Source organism: Panthera pardus, unplaced genomic scaffold (genome assembly GCF_024362965.1).
Source record: "Panthera pardus isolate Hobbes unplaced genomic scaffold, ASM2436296v1 HiC_scaffold_13, whole genome shotgun sequence".
NCBI lineage: Eukaryota > Metazoa > Chordata > Mammalia > Carnivora > Felidae > Panthera > Panthera pardus.
Genome location: NW_026526688.1, coordinates 179,090,619 through 179,101,986, shown reverse-complemented (window position 1 = coordinate 179,101,986; position 11,368 = coordinate 179,090,619). Strand labels below are relative to the sequence as shown.

At 35.3% G+C, this 11,368-nt stretch overlaps 1 long non-coding RNA gene across 1 annotated transcript; it reads left to right on the top strand.

Annotated features, from left to right (window-relative positions):
• Window positions 1–855: 855 nt before the first annotated feature.
• On the top strand, window positions 856–11,106 carry LOC109260978 (uncharacterized). Its single transcript, XR_002077214.2, has 4 exons — window positions 856–1,137; window positions 3,204–3,275; window positions 8,543–8,737; window positions 10,951–11,106. It is a non-coding gene; the product is annotated as an uncharacterized LOC109260978 (long non-coding RNA).
• Window positions 11,107–11,368: the final 262 nt, after the last annotated feature.

Genomic DNA, 11,368 nt, shown 5'->3' with positions numbered 1-11,368 from the left:
TGCAATCAATTTTGATACTGCAGGACTGCATTGTCTGCAACTGTTTTAATTTTTAAGGAAGTATTTTATAGTTTAAAAGTAAGTATTTTATTTTCCATGTAAGTACAGTGTGGTATTCTCGGGCAAAGCATAATTAATTGCTCTGTTGGTGGTTCAGTAACTGTTTCCAACGTTTCCTCATATGGTGCCTCAGAAACTCCTGTCTTTTGTAACTCAAACCAACATGCCTCCAGTTTCTTTTCTTTTCTTTTCTTTTTTTTTTTAAATTTATGTATTTATTTTGAGAGAGAGAGAGAGAGTGGGAGAGCGAGAGAGAGCACGAGCAGAGGAGGGGCAGAGAGAGAGAGAATCCCAAGGAGGCTCTGCACTGTCAGCACAGATAGTGAAGCCCCATGTGGGGCTGAAACCCATGAACCCTGAGATCATGACCTGAGCTGAAAACAAGAGTCGGACCCCTTAACCACTTAACTGCCTGCGCCACCCAGGCGGCCCGCCTTTGTCAAAAAAAATTGTTAGTGATTTCTCCAAAGAGCCAGAAACTTACTTTCTCCTCCCACATAATATTAATCTGTGATTTTTACAAATATATAAGATACGTGAAGAACAGAAGAGAATTGAATTTGGTATTTTTTTTTTCCTGAAAGTCTCCTCTCCAGAAGGCAGTGCTTCCAGGAATGGTCGCACACTGTCAGCTCATTTGTGCTGCCACCTCGTTCCCAGAAGAGCATCTGTGGATTTTTGGAGAGAATGCTATACTTCTGGGAATGGTGCCCAGAACATGCAAGCCTCCGTGTCATTTTAGAAAGTAGAGAAGGGCAATACAATCTTCATTTGCTGCAATCTTTTATGGGCAGTCATCAGTCCCCCGGCTAACAGCTGCGATAGCCATATCTTCTTATTTGTGGATTTCGAAAACAGACAGACTTTTCCCACAGTGTGAGTGTGGGATTTTCTGCCCTTTCTTCTCCTTCAAGCCTACCCTTTCCCGCTCTCTTTTCACTCTCAAGGGGGTAACACAAGCATTAACAATGATGAAAGGGACTCCTAACATCCATGGGAAATATGTGAAAGTCAAGTGAAGTTATTATTTCCCCTCAACTCAAAGGAACACCTTTAAAGTATTAGAAGATTTTACAGGTACGTTGTATATTTTATTCAAGTTTAAGCCTTACAGATACCAAATCGTTAGTGTAATATTTGGGTACTTTTTTTTGAGTTCATTTATTTATTTTGAGGGAGAGAGGGAGAGAGAGAGAGAATCCCAATCAGCATGGAGCCCAATGTGGGGTCGAATCCACGAACCACAAGATCATGAACTGAGTGGAAGTCAAGAGTCGGACGCTTAACCAACTGAGCCACTCAGGCGACCCTGAGTATTTATTTTAATGCACATTAGAAAAATATAATTAACACCCCCGTTTAATATTTAATAAATATTTTACTGCTTTAGCCTGGAGCTAAAGTAAATAGTGACGTGGTCACGTGCTTTAGTATGACTCGGCGCTCAGAAAGTCCAGAAAAGGTTAATTAACCTCTTAAAATGAAATGTTTTACCATTATGGTTTGTCAGCATGAATAGTAGGGTGATATAAGTTGGAAGCATGGGTTTTCATATACTGATAACATATAGTATCTTAGTTTTTTTATAAGAGTATTGTGACTACATTTCAAGAAGTTAATATTAAGCCTCCCAATTATGCATAAATGAAATAAAGTTAAGTGTGAATGGGAATAGGTTTTGTACTGTTTGTGCGTGTGTGTGTGTGTGTGTGTGTGTGTGTACGGTTTCTTCTCTATTGAACCTATTTCATATCAGTGGTTGAAAGAAGAGAATGTTAATACATAGAAGTAAAAGTTACTTAACTATGATATGAGGAGTCAAGAAGTTAATATGATTAACGTTATCAAAATAATTTCAGGTACATAGCATTGACATTAAATTTTAGCTATAACTACTATTACTAATACACTATTAATATTGTTAGGTTTGACTGTGATAAAACCTGTGCATGTCCTCAGAGAGAGAAACAAATTAATATCCTTAAAATTCTGTTCATTTTGTAGAAGCAACAGCTGCAAAGGAAATACTGAAAGTATGATAAAATATTTACAATGTAGATTTTTATGAAACTGTAAATAAGAACAAACTATTTCCTTTAAGTTTAAGAGAGGCTCCCCAATTCTGATACGATATGCTCTGACCTCAAGCAGCATTGTGAAACTTCCAAAGAGTAAGCAATGTGGAAAGATGTCCAAGCATTTTAGAAACTTGTTAACACTCTAATTGGATAGAAATGCTAATATTTTCAAATACTCATTTATCGTGTTTTATTTCCTTGCAAAAGCTTATCATTACTGGCGTGATTTGTAAATAAACTTATCATATCTGCTGCCAAAATAGTTTAGAATAATAAGCAGGGACAAGCAAAGGAACTGGTAAGTTGCTTCTGTCAAAGAACACAGTTCATTGTAAAATTACAGAGATAGCTAAAATCTTAAGGCAATAAATACTATCACAACTAGAATAAAATCCATTCACTCTAAATGCATTAATCCTCTGGCGTGATTTTTAGTTAGTATTCAGTGTAGCATAAATGAGTTAAATCCTGTGACCATGGAGATCTTAAGTTGTGACAGTTTTGCCCAGTCAGGACAACTGGAGTAGAGATTTTAGAACTTATTTAATAAATCTGTGACATAATCTGAAAGTGATTTATTGGCACGAGCACAAAGAGCACTCCAGTCATAGTAGGTATAAAAAAGAATGTATTCCACATAGTCAGATTCTATCACAGGAAAGTAATATTCCATATCCTACACCAACAACCCTCTACTCCATGCCATCCAGGAAATGTGGAAGACTCAGGAGTCATATAAAAGCAAAAACACCCTATCACTATAAAGAGAGGCCACTAAACTCTTGAAATGTTTTCTAAAATTTGTCTAGAATTGTGAAATTGCAACAATTAAGGTTTTTAGTTTTACTAACATCCGCTTTTTTTTTTCTGAAAGCCTTCCCTTTTCTATTGAGGCAAAAGAACAACTTTGGTGTGTGTTTTTTTTTTTTTTTTGTGGTTAAAACCTTTAATATGTGACGTTGTCTGCATCAGTAGGACTGCGTTTGTCTATTAGAATATTTTGCAGATCTATCAGCCCTGTGGAACAGCCTTAATTTAATGTCTTATAAAATCCATTTATATCAGTATTCCACATTCAAGACAGACTGAACTCATTGATGGCAAAATTGGAGCATCAGCCATCAAGCCTTGACCATGGTATGTTATATTATTTTATGTGTTGGGACGACTTAGTTATAAACTCACCGGAAGTACTTCGTGTTGAACAGTATTTTGAACATTCCAAAAAACGTTGTTGGTGAATGGCCAAAGTAAAAGGTCTTCACATATAACTTCCCAAATTGGAAAGCACTTTTGTATCACTAAGAAATGCTTTTGTCTCCAGTTGCTGCAAACATCACCAGATTCCTTGACACATTCAGAAGAATGCAATTTGGGGAACAGCTCAGATGGCCTCTTGAAGCAGAAGTTCGTTATTCAAAGCTGCTGATCTTATTTTAATTAACAATGAACACTCAGTCAGAATTTATCACAAACAGCAGCTAAATAAATGTTGTAGTTTCCAAATATGTATATATTTCAGTTGGGGTTCTCAGAATTGATTAACATAAAAAGGTTTATAGCTTATCTTGTTAACGTAAGCTTCATCTTAATTAAGTTTGAAGGATCTAAAACTTGATTACTGGGTAGTAATAGACGTTTTCTTTCTAATTCTGGAAGAGCTAGTTTTGAAGTGTGCAACTGTTACATTGATTCATTTAATGACGATTTTTGTTGATCTTTAACATTTAATGATATTTTGGTATAATGGCGTTAATTATTATAATAGTGATAAAAGCACGCATAATTCATTTTTAGGCAAAGAATGTATATAAAATACTAAGTAAATAACAGTATAGCTGGTAAACAATTAGAGCAAAAAAAAAATAGGTGTTGTATATAACGTGACAATTTGGTAAACTATCCTAAACCAAAAAATAGAAAGATAAATCTTTCTTGATGTTTAACCCACGTGAAAATAATGACTGAATGATCATGATGGAAAATCCGCCATCTTGTCTGTCAAGTGCATAAAGAATCTGCTTAACTAGATTCACACAGGCTTACTTAAATGCTTGTTTGACAGAATCTTTCATGAGAAAGATCAGTTTTCTGGATCAAATTGGAAATTCCGTAAATCCTTGATTCTCATTTGTTAGAGATTTTATTACATTTAGTTTACAAAGAAGTTATCAGTATTAGAGTTGGTATAATAAATGTATTGCTATTGATGATAAAAATATGCACAACATTTTGTTTCAAAATGAATTTGATTTATAACCCTTATGCCATGGGGGAGATATAACTGTCTAATGTGGAAAGAAAATAAATCTATTGATCAGAGTACCTGAAAAACTTTGCTTAGACATTTATAAATATTTCCAGGCCTTAGAAACAGTTGTTTCAAGAATTTGAGATCATGATAAGTGACTTGCCACATGTGATTACTGGACAGATTTCATTAGTCAACCTACCCACCCAACCTACACACCACACTTGGCGTCAAACGTTAGGACAGGCTGTGACAATAAAAGTGACATTCAAGAGCATAGCTACTTCTTGGCACAGCCAGCCATAATCTTGGTGCTTGAATAAAAAGAGAACAGTTGAATACATCAACTACGTCCTTTGGGAAAAGAGCACTACCCAGAGAAACACTTAACAGCGAAAAATGCGTATGAAGAAATGTATTGTCAATATTTGAAAGAAGAGAAATATCTACAGGACCAGGTGGTCAATCTTCACTTGCTACAGTTATCTAGCATTATCTGACTATTGGTTCCATAACCAACAATAACCCTAAGATAGTAACCCTAGTCATTCAAGATTATTTCACCTCTTTTCTCTAGATAAACGCTCAGAGGCAATATTTCATGTCTCAAACATTTGTCCCAAGGACAGATTGTTGGCTCTGCAGACTTTACAGGAGTATTCTGATTTTCAAGAAGTTTGTCTTATAAGGACGAAAAAAGAGACATGATTCTGGGTTTTCAGCCTAGGAAATTCAGACATCCAAGTACTTATGTGCTCCAAAATCTGGTCACACATTAGTTTTCTTTTCTTTTCTTTTTTCTTTGATACTATGATCCCAAGATAATTAAGTCTCATCACACTTGCTTGGACATCAGTGATTTAGCAGTATCATGCTATAATTCCTTTTGGTAAGATTTGCCTATACATGACTCCCAGGGCATAAACATCTTCAATCCTGGAATATTAGAGCCAAAAGAGACCTTATGAATCATTTAATTCAATTTGTTCATTTTAGGACAGTGAACTTACAATTCGAACAATTTCAGTACTTTTTTTTTTTTTGCTTTTTTTAAAACTTAAATATTGTAAGAATCAGTTGGTACTATAGCTAGCTCTAAAACTCAGGTGCCTCAATTCCCAAACAAGTGGTTACCCACTGTCAAAGGGTTTCTCATATTCCTGAATTTAGTGTTTATTTATGTCAAAAACCTGGCTTTGCATTTTGTTATGTAACTAGTTAGGGGTGATAGCATTATGTTGAAGTCACTCCATTAAAGGTTTTGAACATTAGTGAAAGAGGCACTTAAGTGATTGGTGGATTGAAAAGATTCAAGTTGGTGTGTGTCTTCGGAAAGCTAACTATCAATATCCAGGCCTTTACTAAGTACCAGACATGGTGATAAGTGCTTGACATATGAGAGCCTAAATAGTAGCCAACAGTAGTGAAACGAAGGTGAAGAAGGGGCATGTGCTCAGTGATCACTGTGCCAGACATTATGTATCTGCCAGACAATACTTTATAAGGTCAACTAAAATATAACCAAAGCTACTCATGAATTAAAATATCAAAAGCTACCATATTTTGAAGTGAATACTGTATGTAAATCACTTTATAAATAAGTTCCTTTGATTTCCATAAAAACACCTCTGCTTTTTTGCCCCGGAAAGCAATTGTACATAAGAAAAATAAGGCTCAGACATTTTGACTGTGGTCTACCAACCAAGCTCGGTTCCTCAGCAATATGCTCACATGTGCATATACTCTCAACATTCATTTATCTTCATGACTGTCAAACTCATTAGCTTATTTTCTTCACGATGTTTCAGCACATGATATTCCCTCTGCTTAGAATATTGTTCCGGACATCCCTTTCATTGTTCTGCCATCTATTTGTCTCACTAGACTAAGAACACCATAGATTTGGAAAGATCTTTCACATTTGTATCAGAATTTAGCATAGTATTGAACATAGATGAAGTACTCTCAATGACTTTTTTTTTTTTAACACAAATAACATTCTTTCACCTCTAGAGCTGATGAATACTCTAGTGAACAATTAATAACATCTATCTGGATGTTTCTAATTATATTCAGCTGTGTTCAGTCATTTAGAAAGAATTGTTTCACAAAAAATTAACACTGATGCTGTTAAACGGTCCCATCTGTATTCTGGACCTTGTGTATTAGTTACCTCTGGCCATAGTTATAAAATAGAATTCTACTTTGTGATAGCTCTGTATCAGTCAGTGTTTTCCACAGAAACAGAACCAATGGGACACATACATATCCATAATAACAGATATACTTTCAGGAATTGGCTCATGTGATTGTGCGGGTTGGCATTTGTGCCAGCTGGAAACTCAGGCAAGAGTTAATGTTGTAGTCTTGAGTCAAAAAATCCATAGCGCAATCCAGTAGAGTAGAAACTCAGGATTTCTATGTGAAGTTTTGAGGCAAGATTCTGTCTTCTCTGGAAAACTCAACTTTGCTCTTAAGGCTTTCAACTGATTGGATGAAACACACATTATGAAGTGTAATCTCCTTTATTCAAAGTCTACTGATTGTAGATGTTAATCACATCTACAAAACAACTTCACAGAAATATATAGGCTAGTATTTGATCAATAACAAGACAATATAGCCTAGTCAAGTTGACACATAAAATTTAACTATCCCAAGCACCACAAATACTGGCTAAAATTAGTACTTTAACAACAGCGCAGACATGAAGCTTCCAGGATATCTCTCTATGCACTGTGTAAACCCTCGCTACGTCTAAGTGGAGATGGTTGAAGATGGTTTGAGGTTTCATTAAAACCTCTGCCCACTAGCGACCCACCAGCACTGATGACTGTGTGTGAATATGCCACAATTTGAGCTATAAGAAATCTGGTAAATCTTGGCCACCAGTCTCTGTCTACAATCAGCTCTAGAGGGTCCTTGAAATCAGCACTATCTTCAGAGCATTAGTATTTGCGTAAGGGTATGACCTGTGATAGAGAGATACTGGATAATTTTTCTATATCAAAATAACTGAAGAAGACATGTGATTGCTAAAATCGATGGTTGAAATGAGAAAGAAGGAAATTCCGAAACCTGTTGAGAAATCTACATTCAGGAAGTTGTTGCCTGGAATTGCCCTGTGAAATTGATATAGTTTCCACAGTATTCTTGATCTTTGGAAAAGTGGTTGTAATTGTTGAGTTATGCCCAAGACCTAAGGCTCTGGTGTATTTCTAATTCAGTTTTCAATTTCAAACACAATGCTTAGGGCATAAGCATAGCACTTAAGCAGTGATTTCTTGCGAACAAATCCTGAATTTGCCACTTCGAGGACAGTCATGATGATGCATTATCTGCTGTTATGAAATGCGGTATGATTTATGAAAAAAGTCATTCTTTATATGCAGAAAACTCAGGTTGGATGGGCTCTATACTGGCCACCCTCTGCATCCCTACCTTAAAAACAAGCCTAAGTAATATGTCAGAGAGTAATCGCTCAACCTGCTCAGCCCATTTCCCACAAGTCTTGTACTATCAGAACCTAAATGGATATGCTATAACAGCTGAAGTCTGTGCCAGCATGAGTCATAGACTTTTATGGAAGTATTCACTAAATAAACATTTCCAGAAAAACCCTACATATATGTTGATATACATAAGACTTAAGGATTAGCATAGGATCACAACAGAAGTTTATAAAGTAATTGGCACAAGTGAAGTAGAGCTATAAAGGGAGTCGCAGAACTTCTTACTTTTCTTAACTGAGTTAAGAAAGTGTCTTTGACCTGACCTGAATTTAATTTTTACTTAGAAAGCATTTGATATCTCAATTCAAACTACTATTTTTTTTTTTTTACTAAGAAACCAATGTTTTAAGGCAAATGCAATAGTAACATGCGACCAGAAGTTTCTCTTCACTGCCATGAAGGAATGATGACTCAAAAGTCAGTATCTGTTTGACATTCTCAGTGGCATCTCCACGCTGGCAGATTTGAACTTACTGAATGTCTGTTTTTAGTATGCTAGTAGGAGGAATCCTCTTTTTTTAGAGTGATCTGTTTTGTTTATTTTCAATATGGGATGAAAACAACATATGGGTTCTAGCAAAACAGTTGATGGACTTTTTTCTCCCCCAAAATGATTTAAATGAACTAGTTTTACTCCACAGGGTCAGTTCAAATTTCAGAAAAGAGATCATTATCGGATCTCTGTCAAAAGCACAGGTTTTAAACTGGATTGCACCTTCTGCCCCACTCATGATTTTTCCAGGAGGTAATAAAGAGCTTATTGGTAGTTTCATCAGAAGATCCAACTTGAAGAACCGTCTACTTTTTTTTCTTCTTGCAGTGATTGTGATATCAAGGTTAGCCCAGAATTTTGCATGAATAAAAAGAAAATCTTCTTGTAGGAGTGGTTATTATTTGGACTGTTATTTTATCACTACCCTTGGAAGCTGTCAGTGGTGCCTTCAGTTACCCAGTCTTTTAATTTTTTTCTTCAAGAGTCAGTTAGCAAGGAGAGTGGACCATTCTTCCCATTTAGCATAGATACTTTTTCTTGCTTTTTCTTAAAAGGCAGGGTAATCGAGACTTAGTGTGTATGTTTCCTTGAAATTCCCTTTATACACATTTTCCATGTTGTAGTGAAAATGAACTATACATATATAACACTGAGCCTCACTTATTTATTTATTATTTCTTTGTTTGTTTCTGCAATTTCAGATTACCAATTTGAATTACACATGTCGGGCTTGCTAGTATTGACCACTTGCCTCGGGGAATTATTGTTGAAAGACAATTTAAAACATTTGATTCTGAAGAGCATAGCCTCTTAGGATAGCAAACATTTTATACATCAACATATTTTTGAATTTTAGAGTACTGTAGCAACACATCCAAGACCAAGCTTTGTTAAAATCATGCTGATGTTTGACTCATGAAATACTATTTGTTGTGTAAAATCTGTATGGAGAAAACAGATTGTTTCTTCTTCCACTTTTATTGTGTACTTGTTAATCTATTTCTAAAGGTATTATGCTAATTATAACGCTACTCTTCACATTCAGAATCCGAATTGCTCATTTTCAAGTTTTCCTTTTTTTCAAATTGTAATCTGTTAATTACTTGTTTAATGGAGTGTGTAATTACCTACTTTAAGTTAGGAAACTGTTTCCATTTCAAAGAGAGAAACCTATTTTAGAAATGAAAGAATATAAATGCAATCCTTTTTGATACAGAATATAACTCTTTACTTCCCTTAATGGTTCTAAGTGAGAAAATGAGATTGAAAAACAACTCATTATATTTTCTCTTTATGTCTTTGTGCATACCACATCAAACATAGGTGAAATTTATGACAAAGGTAACAGTTGTCATTTAGCTACACTTTGCAGAGTAATTTTACTCTCCACTCATGCCATGTAAATGACTAATCGCCAGAGTAGAAGGAAAACCAAGTTAGTAATGTGATACGCTTTTGAAAGTACTTTCTTTTTTTTTTTTTCAAATACTAAGTCAGAGGAACAAACTGAGTCATAAAATAGATTCAGTGAGGGAACAAGATATAAGAGAAGTAGAACAACTTAGGAAATACAACAACAATAAGTAATGTTAAGTTATGGGCTTATACATGACTTATATGGTTTGCACGAATGATTTATTTATTTATTTTTTCTAAGCAACAACAAGTATAAGGAATAGCCAGAGTGCTCTTATGACACCTCTGAAGGAACTGAGCCTTATAGATTTTAAGTAAAATTGGCTCTTGTCACTGAAGCAGTAGTAGTCTTCATACTATAAGTCGTTGCTTCCAAACAAATTGCTAGCTACTATCATGGAAATAACTGGATTTATATACTCTTACGAAATGAAAAAAGAATGGACTTTCATAATATGCTGATAATGAACATTTATTTGCTTGATGGTCCATAATGTCGGGAGTTGGAAATTGATCAGAAGAGCTCATGATAACAAAATCTCCATATCATATGAGAAAAGAAGCAATAAACCAGGCCCCACCTTGCTTAAAACGTTTGTAATACAAAAATATGTAATACTGGGACCTACATGAATGCCTTGAGAAACTAGTGGCTAGATAGAGTTATATCAGCAAAAACAAAACAAAATAAAACGCCACAAAAGTCAATTAAGGAACTTCAAATTTTCTGTTTCCATAATAGCAAGAAAAAGATTTTAAAAAGTAAGAAAAAATGGCAAAAATCAACTTCTTCTGTCTGCTAGAAATTAGAAGGCTTCTAGGAAGATTGAGGAGGGGTTAATACAAGAAAAAAGGTGGGACTACTGCATGGCTCAGTCGTTTGAATGTCCCACTTTTAATTTAAGCTCAGGTCATGATCTCATGGATTTGTGGGAGCTACACTGACAATGCAGAGCCTGCTTGGGATTCTCTCTCTCACTCTCTGCCCCTCCCTGCTCATGCTCTTTCTCTTTGTCTCAAAATAAATAAATAAACATTAAAAAAGGAAAAAAAATAAAAAGGCTAAATCTCAATGTCAATGGTTTTTTTTTTTTTTTTTTTGGCATTTTTTAATCTTGTTCTTATCATTTCTCTCTCCAGTAGCCCAAAACTAACATCCTACAAACATGGTGAAATCCAGAATTCTAGCAAATAGCAGAGGGAGAAGGAAAGGCTGATGCTCCTTCAAAGTTTCGTCCTCAATAAATGAATAATTTTTGTCTGATGATTCCCTGGAAGATTCTACTTGTAAACATGGCTGTATTTGACCTGAGCTGAAGCTCCCCCAGTGAGAAAAGGCTTCTCTTTGGAGGTGTGTGTTGCAAATATTTAGAGATCATTGCTTCTTTTCAGAGCTACCTGAAACAGTGAGGCCAAACAAGGAGTTAATCAAAATGCTTAAAATGAAAAGCCAGGGAATGAGATATTCATAGGGCCTTTTAAAAACACCAAAAGTATTCTGGGAATAGAATGACAGGCACACAGATAAGGCTCTGCACACGCTCAGGAAAAACTTGAG